The sequence below is a fragment of the Rhinoraja longicauda genome, chromosome 15 (genome assembly GCF_053455715.1).
Source record: "Rhinoraja longicauda isolate Sanriku21f chromosome 15, sRhiLon1.1, whole genome shotgun sequence".
Classification (NCBI taxonomy): Eukaryota; Metazoa; Chordata; class Chondrichthyes; order Rajiformes; family Arhynchobatidae; genus Rhinoraja; species Rhinoraja longicauda.
Window position 1 is genome coordinate 24,305,650 of NC_135967.1, and position 21,622 is coordinate 24,327,271.

The following is a 21,622-nucleotide window of genomic DNA, read 5'->3' on the forward strand; positions in this document are numbered from 1 at the left end:
TCGAGTGAAAAAAAAAAAAAAAAAAAAAAAAAAAAAAAAGGAAATGTGCGAAAGTAAAGCAGAGAGGAGATTCTCCCACGCAACCAATCGATGTTTTTTTTTTTTTTTTAATATTCTTAATCAATTTTCAGTCAAACCCCGAATTTTAATTTTATGCTGATATTACACCGCATGATTCCACAAGGTCAATAAATGGAGACCAACTCGATAAGAATTGGTCTTTTTTTTCTATTAGGAGGAGTCTCATTTCTTCCAAATGTGCTGTTTCCAACATATTACCAATCCACATTTTAAGTGTTGGTGGAATAGACTTTTTCCACAATTTAAGTATGAGTTTTTTCGCTATTATTAAACCATAATTAAAAAATGAGATTTGGGATATATTTAATTTATTTACATCTCCAAAGATAATCATTTCCATGCTAGGTTCCATTTTTGTCTTAAATAAACTAGTAAATATATCAAATATATCACCCCAAAAACTTTGAAGTTTTATGCACGAAACGAAAGAGTGTGTAAGATTGGCATTTTGTGAAAGACATTTATCACAAATGGGTGAGATATTTGAATAAAATTTATTCAACCTAACTTTTGAGTAATATAGTCTGTGTAATATTTTAAATTGGATTAAATTATGTCTAGAGTTAATCGAACATTTATGTATGTATATCAAATACCTCTCCCATGTTTCTTTAGAAATTTTTATCAGTAATTCTTTTTCCCAGTCTTCTCTAATTGCCTCTGTTGAAGGCAATTCTCTATTAAGAATACTGTTATATAGATATGATATTAATTTTTGTGAGTCCGCCTTAATATTCATTGCTTCTTCCAGTGGGTCTATCGTTATATTCTGTGATCTTGGTATATATTTTTTTATAAAGTCACATATCTGTAAATATTTAAAGTATTGGTTATTATTGAGATTAAATTTTGATTTTAATTGTTGAAATGATAATAAATTTCCCGTTTCATACATGTCACCCAACTTTTTAATTCCCTGTCTTTCCCATTGTCTATATGTTTTATCCATAATAGCTGGTTTAAATACCGGGTTATTCACTATTGGTGTTAATGAAGATAAGTTTCTTAATTTTAAATTTAATTTTATTTGTTTCCAAATTCGAATTATATTGTGTATAATTGGATTCTTCTTATATAATATATTATTCAATTTTATCGGGGAGAAGAGGATCGCTCCTAAATCATAAGGCAGACAATCCTCTTTTTCCATTCTTATCCATTCCATCTGTTGAGAAGGACACTCCAACCAATAAATAATATTCTTAATATGCACTGCCCAATAATAATATAAAAAATTAGGCAGTGCAAGTCCCCCTACATCTTTAGGTTTACACAAATGATTTCTTTTAATTCTATGTGCTTTGTAGTCCCATATAAAATTAGTAATATTAGACTCTAGTTTTTTAAAAAAATATTTTGGTATATATATTGGTATGGATTGAAATAAATATAATATTTGTGGTAGCACTATCATTTTGATAGCGTTTATTCTGCCAATTAATGATAGTGGGAGCGTTTTCCAAAATATAATCAAAGCGTTCAATTTATTTAACAGAGGACTAAAATTAGCGTTAAATAATGATTTATATCTTCTGGTAACTTGAATACCTAAATACTTAAATTTTTCCGTTGCAATTTTAAATGGAAATTTTAATAGATGATTCGCTTTCTGAGGATGTAATGACATAATTTCACTTTTATTCCAATTTATTCTATATCCAGAAAAGGAGCCAAATTCCTCTATTACATTTAATACGTTCGGGATACTCGTTTTTGAATTTGTAATATATAAAAGTATATCATCCGCGTATAATGAAATTTTATTATTAGAGTCCTTAGTATTGTATCCATGAATATTCGGATGAGTTCTTATCCTTTCCGCCAGTGGCTCTATCATAAGGGCAAATAGCAGGGGTGATAAAACACATCCCTGCCTATTGCCCCGTGATAATTGGAATTTTTGAGACAACGTATTATTAGTTAATATTCTTGCTGTTGGTTTATCGTATAATAATTTTACCCATCTAATAAAATTATCTCCTATATTAAATTTTTGGAGTACTATGTATAAATACTGCCACTCTACCTGATCAAATGCTTTTTCTGCGTCCAAAGATATAACTGCTAAGTCTTCCTTTTCCCCTTTATGTGAATACATTATATTATAAAGTCGTCTCAAATTGTTAAATGATTGTCTTTTGGGTATAAACCCCGTTTGGTCCTGATTTATCAATTTATTAATATATTTGCTCAATCTTCTTGCTAAAATCTTTGCTAAAATTTTTTGGTCTGTATTTAACAGTGCTATAGCTCTATACGAGCCCGGATCTTCTAAATCTTTATCTTTTTTTGGTATAAGCATAATTGTGGATTCTGCTAAAGTTTCTGGTAATTTCTTATCGGTAAAAGCGTACCTGTATAATTTAAGTAATCGTGGGGCCATTAACTCCTGAAATCTTTTATAAAATTCATTATTAAAACCATCAGGCCCTGGAGTCTTCCCATTTTTCAATTCTTTTATTGTTTCTCTTATTTCTTCACTTGTAATCTGGGTTCCTAATTCCTCTTGTTCTAAGATATCCAATTTTGGCAAGTTACACTTATCTAAAAAATTTATAATTTTATTGTCTTCAATGTTAGTTTTAGATGTATATAAATTTTGATAAAATTGAGCAAACCTTTTGTTAATGTCCTTAGGTAAAGTTAATAGTTCCCCGTTCTCTGATTTGATTTTACTAATTGTTTTTTCCTTTTCTTGTTTCTTCAATTGTCGTGCTAGAAGTTTATGTGGTTTATCCCCAAATTCAAATTGTACTTGTTTTGTGATCTGAAATAATCTTATTACTCTTGCCGATAATATTCGATTAAGTTTAAATTTCAGTAATGTTATCTTATTATGTTTATCTATTGTTGGGTCTTTTGCGTTTCCTAATTCTAATAATTTAATTTCCTTTTCTAACGTCCCTTGTTCTGTCCTGTTTTTTTTATTTAGAAAACTTTGATACGAAATTATAACTCCACGAATGAAAGCCTTAAAAGATTCCCATAATAAAGATGGTGAAATCCCTGGTGTCTCATTTATTTCAAAAAAAAATTTCATTTGTTGTTTTAAATACTCATAACCTTGTGGGTCGTTAGCTATTTGTGTGTTAAATCTCCAAAAAAAATTTGTACCTGGCATTCCCTCAAGTTTTAAAGTAAAAGTCAGCGGGGAGTGATCAGAAATAATACTATTGTGGTATTTAGAATTAATCGTATATGGTATTAGTTTTGAGTCCACTAAAAAATAATCAATTCTTGAATAGGTTTTGTGTACTGATGAGTAAAACGAATATTCCCTTCCAGTTGGGTTAGCTAATCTCCATACATCTATTATATTAGTATTTTTTATATAAGTATTTAAGAATTCACTAGACTTGGATTTAGCACTACCCTTCCTAAATTTTGTTGATTTGTCTAAATATGAATCTATAACACAGTTAAAATCCCCCCCTAATATTATATTTTGAAAATTATACTCATCTATTTGATCCATAATTTTCTTTAAAAATTGGGGATTATCAAAGTTTGGAGCGTAAATATTTATCAAAGTGAGTGGCGTGGAATAAATTTCTCCCGCCACTATCGTGTATCTTCCTTCTTTATCAGATATTGTATTCTTTAATATAAACGGTATACCTTTCCGAATAATAATAGCCGTTCCTCTGGCTTTAGCAGTAAATGACGAATGATACATTTGGCCTATCCAATTTGCTCTAAATCTCATCTGTGTTTGTAGTTTCGTATGCGTTTCTTGCAGGAACGCTATATCCACCTTCAAAGATTTTAAATGGGCCATAATTTTGCCCCTTTTAATTGGATCATTCGCACCCCTAATATTCCAACTACAAAATGTGACTCCTCCATTCTTATTTTCCTTATTGTCCTGCATTATAAATAAGTTTTAGTAATTTTATTTCCTGTGGTGTAATTAGGTACCTCAGCCTTTTGTGTATGTGGGTATCATCCCACACTTCTGACATTATTTTACCTCTCCTCCGTATATTGAACCTCCTTAAGAAGAAGAAAAAGGTGTGTTGAAAAATAGTGATGAAAACAAGAAAAATAATTAAATAAAAGTAAATGCTACAAAAAACAAAACAAAAAAAAACACGTGATTTTAAGGTATCAAAAAGGTGATACCCTAAATACAAGAAGCCATCTATGATGGCTAAAAATTGATAGACCTCCATAGATGGAATTATACATTGAGTTCAGCCACCTGAATACTATAGGATTTATAACTACAAGCCGTTTCCTCTGACTATATCTTAATCTTTCTTAATATATCTAAGGGACTCCTTAATCCTTAATATTTCAAGTGTTCTCATTTCTACCCCAATTTTAAACCTTCTGTGTTACTTGCTCGGTATCCCCGAGTCCTACAATTCAAAAACCTGAGAACACCTGCCCTGTCTCTGTCCAAATATACAGTATTCATCAATACCTTGATTACCAGCCTGTTTCAAGGGTTGCGTTTCTTATCTTAAATACAACCATCTTCCAGCCCAAACCTCTGGAACGTTTCCAGCTCATTAGCGCCTCTTTCTTCCCACAAGTTTATGGTGTTCTAATATTCTTATACCCCTTTTCATTAATTATAATGTGTTAGCGTACAACCTAAATTATATTTCAATTCTTTTCAACCAACTTAACCTTATATATCTGTTAATAATAATCATCTCTATATACCCCTTATCCCCTAAATCCATTGGGTTAATAACTTGGTTCCTCTTATTAGTGTAACATTACTATATTAGCGTAACCCTTGATTAATGATCTTAAGTTTATATAATTAATTAATTCTTTACATTACATATATACTGTATTACAAACCATTTTTTAAGTCCATAATGTCCTTTGATTTTCTTTCCAATCTGATCGTATTGTTTCAAAATGTTTTTTCAGTTATTTCTCTTCTCCTTATCTGTTCAAGGTTGAGACCAGGGCCTGTCCATTGCATACACATTCCTGACAGATAAGCCTGTCTGGTTAATGTCTAGAGCAGTTCCATCGTCTTAATTACCGCACGGATTCCCAATAGACATTTATTCATCCGCTTTTACTTCTGTTTTTTCTATTTTCTTTACAATTTCTTGTGCGTAATTAAATGCCAAATCCGGGTCCGTGAAGGCGCGTTGAATAGAGTTATAATAAATTTTCATTTTCGCGGGAAACACAACTCCATATCTCACCTCCGATTTACCTTGCAGAATGCTGCTTGCTCTTCTAAAATTATTTCTTTTTTCCAGTATTTCGCGTGGGTAGTCTCTGTAGAATCTGACAATTTCTCCATCAATTGTAAGCCTCTCCCCATGTGGTATCATCTTCATAAGTTTATCCAAACTTGAAATGTCCAAAAATTTCACAATAATCTGTCTTGGGGGAGCATTTAATTCTCTTCTGAAGCGACCTACCCGATGTGCGACATCAATCCTCGGATTTTCCTTCAACTTAAAGACCTCTTTGAGTATTTTAGTAACGAGCTCAGTCATTAAAATTCCTAGCTCTTGCCCTTCCTTTACTCCTACAATCCTCAAGTTCTGTCTCCTTGATCTAGCTTCGAAGTGTTGAATTTTGTCTGTCAATTTATTCAATTGTTCGCGATTAACCCCTTGTTCTTCTTTCAGTGTCGATATTTCCCGAGACATCTCACGTATTTCCACCTTCATATCTTCTGTCGACTTATCAACTCCTTCCTTCAATTCATCACATTTCTTCTTATAATCATTATCCATTCTCGCAAATTCCTGAGTTGTCCTCAGATCCAGATCCGACAGCTGTCGCTCCAAAAATTCAAACTGTTCCTTTGATTCAGCACGTGCAGCCTCTGTTTTCTTGGAGAGGTTAACCTCCATTTTAGATAATTTACTCTCCAGTATCTTGTTCATATTAGTAAGCATTTTGGAGAATTCCTTAGTAAGATCTACGGTAAGATCTTTAGTAAGATCAGCTCTTACCGTTTCTTCCCACTGCTTCATCTCTTTCTCCTTTTCTGTCCTTTTCGTCTCTCCTTTTGTAGCCATTTCAGATACTGCTAGTTGAGAATCAAACTCTTCATCTGAACTTTCAGTTGCTGTTTGGAGGGCTGCCAAATCTTCTTCCAGCCGGAGTCTGATAGTGGATTTCTTAGGTCCCCTTTGATGTGGCTATGTGGCTACTTAAGATCACTTCCAGTTATTGAAGTCATACCAATTCTCTTTGGCATTCTGCAGCAGACCCACTCCCCCACCAGCATCAACCAGGGAAGGCACTGACCAGACTTTGGCCTGCGGAAGGGAACTCAGCCACCCAGTGTAATTGTGTAATCTAAGTTAAAATCAGAAACAACCAGCACTTTTTTCATGTAAGTGAAAACACATTTTTTTGAAATATTTTGACACTGAGTGAAGTTGTAGGTATTTATCTTGTCAGCAGACTCAGAACATGAAGTTGCTCATCTGAATTGTCACAGACTGCTGACTTGTTACAAATGAGGAAAATTTCAGGGTACCTCATGCAGACTCGATTTTCCTCAACTTTAAAATGATTTTTAGTTCCAGTTTTTAAAGATACAGCGTAGAAACAGGCCCTTTGGCCCATTGAGTCTGATCAACCAGCGTTTCCCACTGGACTTGGGACAGGTCTTCCAATATGCTAACGTCCAGTAAATTCGTTAAGTTGAGTATTTTGCCATCTGAACAAGCATAATGAGTACAATGGGTGCAATGAAAATCTTACTTGCAGCAGCAGCATAGGCACATAGACTCGGGCAACACAAAACAAATTACACACCAATTCTGCAAGACAGTGTAAAGAAAAAAAAGACTGCGATAAAAAGCAGAACATTTGTGCAAAAAAATAATTAGAGAAGTTCTTGAACATGCAAGAAGTGGTCCATAGTGTGCCATTGTCAACATAGAATTATGTTGGTTCAAGAACCTGATATTTTAAGTAAAGTAAATGTTCCTGAACGTGGTGGTGAGGGACTTCAGGCTTTTGTACCTCATGCCTGATTATCAATGCGTTAAAAGCCACACAATAATTTTGTCAGTCTAGAAATATTTTTAGCAAAACACATTTCTTTCAATTTGTGTCCATTCAGAGAACATTGGCGTAAATTTGTGTGAATGTAATTGTTTGATTCAAACAATTTAACATCTGGAATATTATGTCAATTGCTGTAATTCTTAAATGCTCTATTTTATTTAAAGTGGCTCAGATGAGCTGTAATTGGATGGTGCGGGCATCTAAGTATCTGGATGAACTTGAATTGCCAAGGTATAAAACATTGTAGACTAAGTGCTGGATAATGAATTAGTATAGGTAAGTAATTAATACTTGGCTTGGATGATCTGACCCCAAGGGACTGTTTTTGTGCAAACAAGAGATGTGATTGATGCTTTTAAAGCCGAGTTATGGAATTGTTGCGAAGATGATATAAATTGTTTATTGTGGTTCAATATTTTATAGTTCACTGTGGCTCCTCTGTTCCTGTAAGATAATAACACATTACCAAGTAAATAACTAGTGACAATATCTCCCACTTTGAATGTGCTGTGACTGCAATTCTGGTTAGTTTTATGAAGTATGATATATGCACATTAAAGAATCATCTGGAATGCAATGAAACTGTGCTCAAGGAAAGATTATCAGATTTGGAAAGGCAATCAACTCAATACAAATTCTTCAATGACAACATACATTCCAAGGTACTTTCCAGAAGTCTAACTGAACAAAGAATGGGCACCCAAAAGAACAAATAAATGTGAATTTTGGAAATTAAAATAAAATATTGTGTGTAGGAAATTCCACCACTTTCTATTAACAAATGAATGAGAGGACGATGTTTCTGTTAGAAACACTTCACTCGAACCTGGGTCTCCAAGCACTGTAAGGCAGCAAATCTACCGCTGTGCCACCGTGCTGCCCATCCTCCAATTACTTCCAGTCCAAGCGTTATACTTTAGTCCCTGCTATTCCAGTCACTATTATAGTTGATCAATTCCCAACAAATTAGTTATAGTTTATTAGAAATTTGGAAAAGACTACCGCATAATCATTATGTTTACACTGGCAGAAATTTGATGTTTACTACAGCAAAGTTGCATTCCATGCAGAGATAAAGGAATCTCCCTTCCCACCATGTTGTGGGGCAGAAACAATGCTTATTTGATAAATGAATGTAGCTTGTATGAATATATTGTTCCAACTTCTTTTGTACTAATTAACACTTTTAAAAAACCATTATAATAGTTTGAAAATCAACATAATTGCATTATCTGTAATTAAAATCCTAAAGTAAAAAGGACTAAAATCTCCTCCTCGAATGATAACCAGCAAGATAGTGAGGTTTCTAAACATTATGAACATAAAATTGAGGAAGTAGCAAGAATTATTACCTGCAGATGAATAAAATATCCAGGTTATTACCAAGTCAGAGAGTTGTTTTAATTTTAAATTTGCAGAAGTTGCATTGGACATTAGTAAATAAAGTTTTTATGTTCTGCCACAACATCCATATAGTAAAACTCTGGTTTGTTTGTTTGTTCCTGAACTACAGCCAAAAGGGTACACGATAGCATGACAATTTTCAGCCCACCTTATTTACCATCATCCCTTTGGTGCTAATGGAAGAAGTTTAATTGAAATCAGTGTTATATTTTTAAAGTTATTCACATTTTAAAGTTTAAGTCTATCTCCTAGGGAGGGAGGGAGGGGGAGGAGGGAGGATAAGGGGAGTTGAGGGGGATGGAGTGAGGGGGGAGGGGTGGGATGGCGGGGGGAGGAAGGGGGAGTAGGGGAGGACCGGGTGCTGCACCAATGTAGGAGAGGTTTGGTCCCAACGGGTGCACTTCGTCTAGTATTGATTAAAAACGTGGAAAATGTTATTTCACTCAACCGTGTCCCCTTTGACAATAACCAATTTTTCATTAGCAAAACCATATCATTTTTAGGGTGAAATAATGAAAGGAGAACGTTTAGACTTTCTAATCCTTCCCAGACCATGGGTAATTTACAGATACAATGATTTCAAGTATCACATTTAATGAGAGGACACAATTCTCCAAAGAGCCTGATTCATAAAGTGAAACTGTTTTGGAAATGATTGGACTAAAGCATGCAATGTTTGTCACTGACTTCAAACTCAGAAAATTAATAACTAAGGAGGAGGAAAACTTCAGCTTTACACTGGAGGATAAGGCAGATGTCCAGCAGCTGTGGCAGGGCTTGCATGCCATCATTTCCTACAAGGCTAAAACAGAAGATTTCTGATCTTAAAGAAGGGTCTGAAGAAGGGTTCTGACCCAAAATGTCACCCATCTTTTTTCTCCAGAGATGCTGCCTGACCCGCTGAGTTACTCCAGCACTTTGTGTCTATCGCAAGCAAAATTAGGGGAAGCTCAAGTGACAACAAAGCATCACTCCCAGGCAAGCTCTATGCATTCTATACTCATTGATTGGCATAATGATGTGCCCTCACTGGCACCCATAGCTCCTAATGGTATTGCAATCTCTGCACAGAGGTCAACGTCAGAAGATCCATCAGGAGGGTGATCCCTTGAAAAGCATTTGGACCTTATGGTATACCTGTGCACGTTCTTAAAACCTGTGCAGACCAACTGGCTGGAGCTGTGGCGGACATCTTCATCCTCTCATTACTGATGTCTGAGGTTACTACCTGCTTTAAAAGAGCATCAATAATATTGTTGCCCTAGAAGACATGCCTCAATGACTACCGACCAGTGGCACTAACGCCCGTGGTGATGAAATGCTTTGAGACATTGGTTACGAGGCACATTATCTCCTACCTCCATAAGAAACTGTACTCACTACGATTACTACAATTTGTTAACTGCCAAAACAGGTCAATGGAGGATGCAATCTCACCAGTTCTCCACTAAGCACTGGACCAGTTGGACAATAAAAACACATACGTCAGGCGATTGTTCATAGACTACAGCTTGGCGTTCAATACCACCATCCTCTCCAAGTTGGTTATCATTGTCCTGGTTAAGTTGCTTCTGGGCCTGGCCAAGCTGGCATCCGTGAATCACGGCGCCAGGTGGAAGAGGGCACTGCCCGAGCCAGCTGCCTACCCCTTTTCCGGGGTTATGTCCACGCCCGGGTGGTGTTGGAGAGGGACTATGCGCTGTCCACGGGCACCCATGGGGATTTCCGGGACCGCTGGGCACCGCGGGGGATTGGATGCATCCTGGATAGGGATTATAATATAGTTGCATAATCGTTTCATTTGGTATATTTGTTTGTATTGTATTCCGGTGGTGGGTTCTGTTTTGCTTTATTGTATTGTAAATATTGTTTTTAAATAATTGAATACATTTTTTGTTCATTTTTTAAAAAGCTGGTTATCATGCTCACGGAACTGGATTCATGACTTCCTCATTAACAGACCACGAACTGTACAAAATGGCAGCAACACCCTGCTCCTCAATAACCATCAGCACGGGAGCACCTCAGGACTGTGTGCTCAACCCTCTGCTCCACTCACTCTGATCTCACGACTGTTTAGCCGGACACAGTCCAAGCTCTACATTCAAGTTCGCTGACGTCACCACCATTGTTGGACGAATGGGTACTGACCTCCCCATCATTGAAGGGATCTACAAGAGTTATTCAAAAAGGCAGCCAATATAATCAGACAACCACTCCACAACGGCAACATGCTCATTTCACTCCTGCAATCTAGAAGAAGGTATAGGAGCCTGACAACTGTAATGTCCAGGTTCAGGAGCAGCTTCTTCCCTACAACCATCAGATAATCAAACTCCACAAGCTTCACATAGGCTCTGAACTGCATAGAATTGGGGGCATTGTTTTTGACTTTGAGCTATTATTGTTCGGGACAGATCATAATAAAACACTCTCTTGCCTCTCTATCTTCATGTACTTCAGGACAACAGATATCAACTGATGTAATTGATAAATATGTGGCAGGTAACATGTGATGAAATATTCAGTGTTTCACTTGGTAGGATATGTGAGGAAAGAAGAAAAATAATCTGACGGAAATGCAGGAGCAGAAATAATAAACTGCAAGTCCTTGAAGTGGGGAGTTTGTTGAGAAAAGTATTAAGGACCATTTGTGACATCATAAGGAGAAGTATAACATTTAAAAGCAAACATATTAAACCTTTATAAAAGACTGACTAGAGCCCAGCTGGAGTGTTGCACCCTATTCAAGGAGCACAAAGGCCTTGGAGATTGTATCAATTTGATTTAATAGAATGTTACCTTGGATGAAGACATCAGTTGCACACAATTAAATTGAAAGTACTCTCCTTAGAGCAGAGAAGCTTAAAGGCAGATTTTAACAATGTTTAAACATTTAAACTCCTGGATGGTTTAGATAGAGTAAATAAGAAGAAATTGTATTCAGTATGAATGGGGTCGGTAATTGGAGCATGCAGATTTAGACTAATTGGCTAATGAACCGGGGGGCAAAATAAGGTAAAATAAAATACGCCCAGCAAACTTAAATATTGAATGGGCTTCATGGACAAAAGGTATAATGAGCTGATCATATTATAACTTTCCAAAGGCATTTGGCTAAACACTTAGAGGGGAAAAATTAAATTAGCTGAACTAATTGAATAACTATTTGAATAAGCAAGTGTCCCGCATCGTGTGGCATGTTGTATCGTTTTAGTCCACTCTATTCAAATTAATCTTAAACCTTAAAAAATCAAACCTCAGGACAAAGTTGCGTCATTCCATACGAAGACGAAGGTCACCACAAAATTTGCACTGCAGGAATTAAATCATTGTATTTGCTCTGCACCTCCAGTTCCTTTTCTCATAGAAGTTCTGTATGTTATAATATATCATATTGACAGAGGCTCTTTACTCACTCATTAGTGTTGAATGAGGTTTAGGTCAAAATGCTTTAAATAAACTATCACCCCGTATAAAGAATAATCAACTCCATAGAAATCTGAGGAACATTCAGCAATTGGAGATCATCAATAAAAAAGAAGGTGGAATTATTTTTTGAATAAGCTTACAATGAATCAATACATAATTTAAGCAATTTGTGCATAATAACTGGCCAGTGACCTCTAATGTGAAAACGAGCAAGGTGAGAAAATATTTAAGCAATTTTGCTATCAACAGTTTAGTTATTCACTAAGCCAATTTCCAAGTTCCTGGCAAATTGAAAAAAAGTTTTGTTTTGAATTGCCAGACCCTACATTTTTTGTCCCGTTCTCTTCATCATCTGTCTAATGGGATGGAATCCATGACAGATTCAGCATATCCATCCGACATGAACATTTTGCAGTGTTACCAAGAGCTATTGTGAAACAACGTGCAAATATTTATTGCATTGTAGCTGCAAATTGCTTTTTCCAACAAATGAACACATGTGGGCCAGTGTCATTGTTGTGAAATTACTTTGTTAGGCGATGAAGCAGGCGAAGAGCCTTTGAGTACAGAGGATGAATAATCACAGGCACTCCTTTTTGACCACCCTCATCAAAACAAGTCAATCTGCAAATACATTTTATAATAGCTTCAAACCATCAAATTGGGCAGGTTTGTTTATTCAATTATATGTAATAAACAGTTTTGAGTTAAAACATCACGTGCAGGGGCTCCTTGCAATCTGAATGACCCGGAATCTGACTTTATACATATTCTCCCATACATTTCTAAAGCATTTTTCTAATTAGTGATATAAATAATAAAATGTTTCATAGTAATCATTTTAATAATCATTAATGATTAGATGCAATATGCATTTCACTATTTTAATTATGGGTGGCATTTGGGTGATTATTCATTGAAATGAATTAATTATAGCAAATACGAGAGATATGATATGGGTTGTTATACAAAACAGACTTTCCTGACGCAAATGAGTTTGCGGGCAGTTCTCGGGAATGGAACCCTGATGTAACGTGGAGACTGCCTATGCTTGAATTCTGTTTGAATAATTCTCCTGTCCTACAGTTACAATGTTCTTTTGTGTAAAGGAAACAACAATGCTTTTAGTTATTCTTTTGATCAGAGAAATATGCATTAGAATTTAGACTTTAAAGATACAGCATGGAAACAGGCCCTTCGGCCCAGCAAGTCCATGCTGACTAGCGATCACCCAGTACACTCGCACAATTCTACACACTATACGTCCTTGGAGTGCAGGGGAAACCGGAGAACCAAGAGAAAACACACACGGTCACAGGGGGATTGTATAAACTCCACAGACAGCACCCATCATCAGGATTGAACCTGGGTCTCCGGTGCTGAAAGGCAGCAATTCTACTACTGTGCCACTGTGCTGCCCATTCCTGTATTTCATGATCAACTACCTTCCTGAATGGATTTGAAAATGGCTGCAACATTTATTTTCAAACAAAAGGCTACAAATTATGTAACATGTGAAAACAAACAATAGTCTGGCATCTCAAACTGGACCCGTATCAATATCGTGTGGAATATTGTGCTTGGTGCATACAAATTAGGTCCGGATCTTTGAAGTGGACATAGTTGATATCTGTACACAATATCCAGTTGCACGAGAAGTGAAAGTTTACATATGTGATTTCTGATCAATGCAGGACCTCTTAAACTGGCTGTCATTACAGGAAATGCTGCTACAAGTAGCGGTTCTCCACTCCAATACTTAGATTTTGTTTTATATGTAGGAAGAAAACTGCAGATGCTGGTTTAAATCGAAGGTAGACACAAAATGCTGGAGTAACTCAGTGGGTCAGGCAGCATCTCGGGAGAGAAGGAATGGGTGACGTTTCGGGTCGAGACCCTTCTTCAGACTGATGTCAGGGGAGGGGGCGGGACAAAGATAGGATGTAGATGGAGAAAGAAGACTAGTGGGAGAACTGGGAAGGGGGATGGGAAAGAGAGGGACAGAGGAATTATCTGAAATTAGAGAAGTCAATGTTCATTACTGCCAAAGCGAAATATGAGATGCTGTTCCTCCAATTTGTGCTGGGCCTCACTATGACAATGGAGGAGGCCCAGGACAGAAATATCAGATTGGGAATGGGGGGGGGAGTTGAAGTGCTGAGCCACCTGGAGCTCAGGTTAGTTAAGGCGGACTGAGCGAAGGTGTTGAGCGAAACAATCGCCGAGCCTGCTTTTTCCCACACCTGTAGATTTAGTTTTAGTTTTATTATTGTCATGTGTCATGAGGCACAGTGAAAATGCAATTCAGATCAGATAATACTACACATAAATACAATTTAGTCAAAATCAAGTAGAATAGGTAGAGGAAAGGGAAAGATACAGAGTGCAGAATATAGTTCACAGCATTGTAACGCACCAGTTCCAGAAACAGTCCAATGAGGTAGAGTTGAAGCAGACACTACCCTAACTTATGGAAGGACTGTTCAGAAGCCTGATACTAGAGGGGATGAAGCTGTTGCTGAGTCTGTTCCTGAGTCTAGTGGGGCACATTTTCCAGCTTGTGTATCTTCCCTGATGTGGCGGTGCTGCCCGAGCAGCTGCGGCTCGCCTGTGGTCCATTTGTATTTTTCTTTCTTGTTTCATTTTTAATGTTAGATGTGAGCTATAGTTTACTTTTAGTTGTGTGTTATGTGGGGGGTGGGGGGGGGGGAGTTAGGGAAACTTTTTAAAATCTCCTTCTTTAACGGGGATACAACCTTTTTTCGGGTCACATCTCCGTTCGTGCTGCGGCCAAGCACCAGGGAGCTGGCTACCTCCAGCTGGAATTGACCTTGAGGGCTCCGGACGCAGAGCCCGTGGACTTACTTACCTGACTTTGGAGGCTTCGGAGGCTTCGGCCGCGGGCCCTGTGGACTGTGACATCGGGAGCTTGCAGGTCCCTGGCTGGCGACTGATTTTCGGGGGCTCCAGCAATGGCATCTTTGTTCACCCAGAATCGTGGGCCTTGGGTTGGCCCAGTCGTGAATGTGTAGGGGATGTAGTAGGGGACTGAGAACACATCCTTGTGGGGCACCAGTGATGAAAATGATTGCGGAGGATGTATTGTCACTTATCCTCACTGATTGTGGTCTGTAGGTCAGAAAATAGTGGATCCAGTGGCAGAGGTGTGTCAGACTGCTAGGCCCATGGGTTTGGAGATGAGTTTGGATGGGATTATGGTGTTGATGGTGGACCTTTAGTCGATAAATAAGAGCCTAAGATAAATAAGGGCAGCTGACAACCAGGGAACGACCTAGTGATGGCCTGGAGAGACTGCTGACCAGAGGGAATAGACCCCATCGGGGCTGGCATGGGCTAGCTCCTCATTTTAAGCCAACGATTTAAGTTTGTGGGAGAGGGAAGGACATCATAATGTGGCTCTGATAATAAAGCTCAACATACTTGACTCCATGCTCCACAGCTCACTCCATGTGATCTTCCTCTGCTCAATGCCATCCCACCTCATCCAGCGGCCTTGCTTGGCTTGAGATATAGCTTTGGCACACTTGGCTGCTTCTTCTTGGCGGCGCACCTCCTCCACCACCAGGTGCCGACGTTCAGCTGGAGTAGCCTTTTGCCAAGTAGGTTTCATTGCTCCCAGGCCAAAGCCCCCTCGGCCTTGTTGGACATGGCCCACTATGTCCCGGTGTCGGAGGGTGGATTTTGTCCTGTACTACTGCTGCTGGAGTCCATTTCTTCCCTGTTGCTATGGTTGGAGCGACACCTCTAACTATTGGGTCCCGGGATTCTGTTAGTGTCATGTCCAGTCTTGCTTTGACGCATTTGAATTCCTCCACCAGGTTTGAGACTGGCAGTGAGAGGGCTCCATTCCCATAGAGCTCTATGCTGCTGAGGCATCTTGGTAGCCAAGCCACTTCCTCACTTGTGAGTTCACCAGTCTCTCCAGCTGGTTGACATGGGATAAAGTGAACTCATAGATGGTAATTGGCCACATGAGTCGGGGCAGCAGACTGAATTGAAGGCACCAAAGCTTCAGCTTCCCTGGTAGAGCAGTGTTGTTGATTTGCTTGAGGCCACTGATTGTATCCTGCCTGAGTTGTTCCACCTGCTCTGCGTCCTTGAGGTGTGCGGTGTACCATCGCCCAAGGCTTTTCACAGGCTTCTCCAGGACAGTTGGTATTGTCTTGTTATTGATGCGGAACCTTTCGTCAGTGAGCCGGCCTTTGACGATGGAAATACTGCAGGATTTGCTGGGTTTTTATACTCCATTCGTGCCCATTTGATGTTTTCCTGGAGTTTATCCAGCAGGCGTTTGGTGCATGCTTTTGTTGTTGTTATAGTGGTCATGTCATCCATGTACGCCCTGATTGGAGGAAGACGCAGCCCACTCTTCAAGCGTTCCCCTCCGAGTACCCATCGTGATGCTCGAATGATTAGCTCCATTGCCATGGTGAAAACCAGAGGAGAAATGGTACAGCCCGCCATTATGCCTATCTCAAGGTGCTGCCAGGCAGTGGTGTTGTCCTGTGTTGTGATGCAGAACTGGAGGTCCTGGAAGTAAGCTTTTACCAGCTTTGTGGTGACCTCTGGGACCTGGAAGAAGTTAAAAGCTGCCCAAAGAGTCTCATGAGGCACCGAACCAAAGGCATTGGCTAGATCTAAGAAAACCACATGCAGATCTCTCTTTTCTTTCTTGGCAGTTTGTATCTGGTGCCAGATGACGTTTGCATGTTCCAGACCTCCTGAGAAACCACGTACCCCTGCTTTCTGCACTGACGTGTCAATGAAGTTGTTGCTCTGCAAAAACGCTGAGAGTCTTTGGGCCACAACACCAAAGAAGATCTTTCCTTCCACATTCAGGGCTGATCTGGTAGAATTGGCTAATGGTTGAGGAGTTCTTTTCTTTGGGAATTAGGATCCCTCCTGCCCTTCGCCATGCCTTAGATATGATCCTTTCCCCCACGACACTTTCATTAACATCCAGAGGTATTTCAGGACACCAGGGGTGTTGTTATAGAGCCTGTATGGAATGCCATTGGGCCCTGGGGCTGATGCTGATCTTGCTCGTTTAACTGTGTTCTCCACCTCCTTCCATGTAGGAGGCCTTGTGTCCATCTGGTGCTCAGGTGGGTGAATAGGTGGCATGTCGTCTGGAATGGTGACTGGCTGATGCCTCAGGTTGTCAGAGTACGTCTTCCTCAGGTGCTCCTCCAGTTCCCTTACAGGTACTTTCAGGATCCCGCTCTTCTCCTTGACAAAGAGTGCAAGAGAGTTACCACCATTGCCATGCCTATCAATGCCCAGTTAACATTCCTGCAAACCTCATCCTTCATCCGGGAAGGAGAGAAACGGAAGACTACCACCTCGCCTCTCAACTCATGCCCACTGAGCGCAGCCAGAGACTGGGAAATGCGGGTTGACTTAGGCCAGAGGCTTTCCTTCCCAGTTGAAATCGCAGCTACCAACCTGCGACCAGACATCGTCCTCTGGTCCAACTCCTGTTGGCGTGTTTTCATCATTGAGCTGACGGTGCCCTGGGAGGAGGCTGTGGACGAGGCATATGAAAGGAAAAGGCTGAGATATTCCAACCTTGCAGTAGAGGCAGAGGAGTGAGGTTGGAGTGTAAGGGTGCATCCAGTGGAGGTGGGGTGCAGGGGCTTTGTAGCCAGTTCCACTGCAAGGCTCCTGAGGGAAGTAGGAGTCAGAGGGCAGGCCCAAAGGAGGGCAGTCAAAGAACTTGCAAATGCCGCTGAACGGAGCAGTCACTGGCTGTGGCTGAAAAGGAAAGATGCTGTCTGGGCTGCCACGAGACCATCTAGAGGCTAACCATAAGGCACACGCCCAGGTCTGATCACCCTGCGGTGGGCCTGCCTCGACTGAGGGTGTCTTGTGATAAAAGGTCGAAACACTCAGTGATTGAAGATGTGTCTGAATGGTAGCAACATTACCTAGTGGTCACCCCCAAGAACAACACCAGTCAATTGTAGTGCAAACCTTAGGGATTGTAACATCTAGTCCTACTAATCAATCTAATATAGGTGATGTAGTTGTCCAGGTGTTCATAATGGGTTTGAAATGAGAGCAGGCACCCAGATCTCCATAGAACATAGGAACGAGCAATGTGATACACTTCCCAAAAATAGATCAGGCACTTTAATTTATATATAGGCACGCCTTCATAATTTTAAGGCCGGTCTGGTAGTGGAGAGCCAGATGGCTTTCACAGTCACAATGCCAAACGAGAGTTGCATGCTGACTGTCTGATGTCCTTGCTCTGCACCCTGTGGCCTTCATGCCTGATTGTGTCAGGCAGTCAGAGAGACCTGTGATTCAATTTCACTTTGTTATTCATGTGTGGAATTGCTGAGCACATTTTGCTACCAGTCTTGCAGGAAATAAATCTCGTAATGGACAAAGAAAAACACTGCTGCACTCATGAATTTCTAGATTACAGTCTTTGGGGCAAAAAGTCTGCATAGGAACACCTTGGCTAAATGCAAAATAACATTTGCAATGTCAGTGAAACTGATTTTCAGAAGCAGGGTGAAAACCACAATGCCACATTGTGAATATGTAACAGAAGTTTTAGATGATAAATGTCTTTACTTTAGCATCTTACCTTTGTTCTAAGTTCTCTTACTTCCTTATAATTTCTGTAAAGAAATTTCTAAGAAAAAGAAAGTTCTACTTTCACAGCAGTAGAGTTGTAGCCTTCCAGCGCCAGAGACCCGGGTTCGATCCTCACTATTTGTGCTGTTTGTATGGAGTTTGTACGTTCTCTCTGTCCATGTTGGTTTTCCCCCAGTGCTTAGGTTTCCTCCCACATTCCACCTGCAAACGTACAGGTTTGTAGGTTAATTGGCTTCAGTAAAATTTGTAAATTGTTCCTAATGTGTAGGATAGTGCTAGTGTGCAGGGTGATCGCTGGTCGATGCTGTCGAAGAGCCTATTTCCGTGCTGTATCGCAAAATTAAATACTAACCTATTGTCCTGTAAAACTCACCTCTGAATTTTATTGACTTGCCTATGAAGGTATTGTTACTCTGAAACAACTACTGCTTGGTGTTTACATGTTAAATGAAATTATGCACAGTTGTGTAGACCTTTTTCTCTTGAGTTGCAACATGGAAAATCCTCCACAGCTCTTCACGCAAGGGTATATAATAACCTGAATCCTTCTTTAATTTGTCACACAAGCGAGATACAATTGTTTACTGAATCGAAACGTGAAGCAGATGTTTATCAAACTAAGCAATGCAATTTATCCATTTGCTATAGAAAATGAATTATTTTACTTTGGAACATTATCCTTGGCTCACACCATCGCTTTGTCAACTACGTTTAATCAATAGCTGGACTGTTCGAGTATAATCACAACAAAGGATATGCTTTTGTAATGAAATTATGGACGCATTTTCAAGTCACGGTGAGTCTGTGAGAGGCACTGGGTTACTCTGCTGGAGTGCATTAGCATGACTTTAAATTCAGATTATAAGCATTTTTTTCCAGTGCAGCTCTTCAGTTATAACCTGATATCTGAAATCCAAAAAAACTGCAATATCTTTTTTAATAAGAAGTCTTCTGCAAAGGGTGTAGCTTGCAGTGAGAAATAGTGACAGGGCAATCAACAGCCACTGTTAAGGGAGGAAGCAGACACAAAAATCTATATGACACTCACACACGCATGATTTTGGAAGCTGCTGATGAATATTGTCTGCACAGAGTGGTTATTTATGACTTCTTACAGAATGAAGCTTCGTGGTAGTAAACAAAAATGGAAAACACTCAGGTCAGATAGTGATAACTCCTGGTATCATGGAAAGATAAAGAGAGTTAACATTTAGGATCGTGATTCTAATGTTTAATTCTGATCAGAAGTCTTGAACTCCACATGTGATGGCTCTATTTCTCCTTCCACAGATGCTGCCTGACCTGAACATTTCCAGCATCTTCAGTTTGTATTTCAGATTTCCATCATCCAGATTTTTGTCAGTTCGCTTCGCTCGTGTGTCAGACGACATTCTGCCATCGCTTTGCCACAGCCAGTGCCACATCTGTGCCTCTCCGCCGCAAGTCAGTAGGTGGGCCATTGTCTGTACCTCTCCACAGTTGCATTTGTTGATTGAAGTATTAACTCTTATTTACCATATTTCATCTTATTGCCAAATGCCATAATTAATTATTCAAATGTGGCCTCACCTCATTTAATTTTATTAGTATATCTTCGGTATAAATGAGCATCTGCAATTCCTTCCCCATCTCTTTGCATCCATTTAATGTTTAACTAGATCTATTTCTTGGGTATTCAAAACAAACAAAAAACATAAATGAAAGATGTCAAAGAGTCATAGCGTCATAGAGTGATACAGTGCTCAAACAGGCCCTCCGGCCCAACTTGCCCACACTGGCCAACATGTACCAGCTGCACTAATCCCACTTGCAGCATTTGTTCCATATCCCTCCAAACCTGTCCTATCCATGTACCTGTCTAACTGCTTCTTAAATGTTGGGGTAGTCCCTGCCTCAACTACCTCTTCTGGCAGCTTGTTCCATACATCCACCACCCTTTGTGTGAAAAAGTTACTCCTCAGATTCCTATTAAATCTTTTCCCCTTCACCTTAAACCTTTGTCCTCTGGTCCTTGATTCACCTACTCGGGGCAAGAGACTCTGTGCATCTACCCGGTCTATTCCTCTCATGATCTAATATATATATAGTCATGATATAGTCATGCACCACAGAAACAGGCACTTTGGCCCAACTCGTCTTTGCTGACCAAGATGTCCCAACTAAGTAATCGCATTTGCATGGGTTTGGCTCATATCCCTCCCACACTTTCCTTGTCTATGTTATTGTACCTGCCTCAACTACTTGCTGACAACGTGCCACATACCCACCACCGTCTGTGTGAAAAAGTCATCCCTCAGATTCCTAGTAAACATTTCCCCTCTCACCTTAAATCTATGCCCTCTAGTTCTGTGATATTCGCAGTGACAGCAAGTTCGAGGTGTTTTTCATTACACCATACGTAGGTGTAAGTTTGATGAGTTTTGCCTGTAGTAGAAACGACTTGAGAATGGGAGGATTAAGCATGAGGATACATTCATTGTGAGATTCTATTCACCTGTCATTTACCACAGCTTCATCAACAATCCTGGTTATGCTCTGCAGCATCACCTTCATGGGACTTGGGGCATGCAGAAGGAGCATCCCTCTTCAGTTAACAGTTTTCAACTCTGACCATATGCTACTTCTAATCATTGGGAATCTTGATTAATGAAGGTTGTTATGATTTTGGTGTAGTTGGTATGTTATGACGTTTGAAGATGTAGTAATTAACTTTGACAATGTACTATTAACCCGCTTGTGATCTTGAATCTAAATCTTCTGAGTTTGAATTCTTGGTGTGTGTTCCCACTGATTTCCATTTACATGTCAGCAGATTCATCTCGATCCTCTGCTTAGCATCTCCTTCACACTCTCTCCACAAGGGCATTTGGGACAACTTCTCAAAGCCTTGACTCCCCTCGCAATGTTGCATCATTCTTCAGTGTTTGTCAAGATAGTTTCACTTCATAACATCTGTGGTCATCTGCTCACCTTTGTGTGTGTGTGTGTGTGTATGTGTGTGCACGCACGCATGTGTGTGTGTTTGCACGTGTGTGTGTGTGTGTGAGTGAGAGTGAGAGAGAGTGAA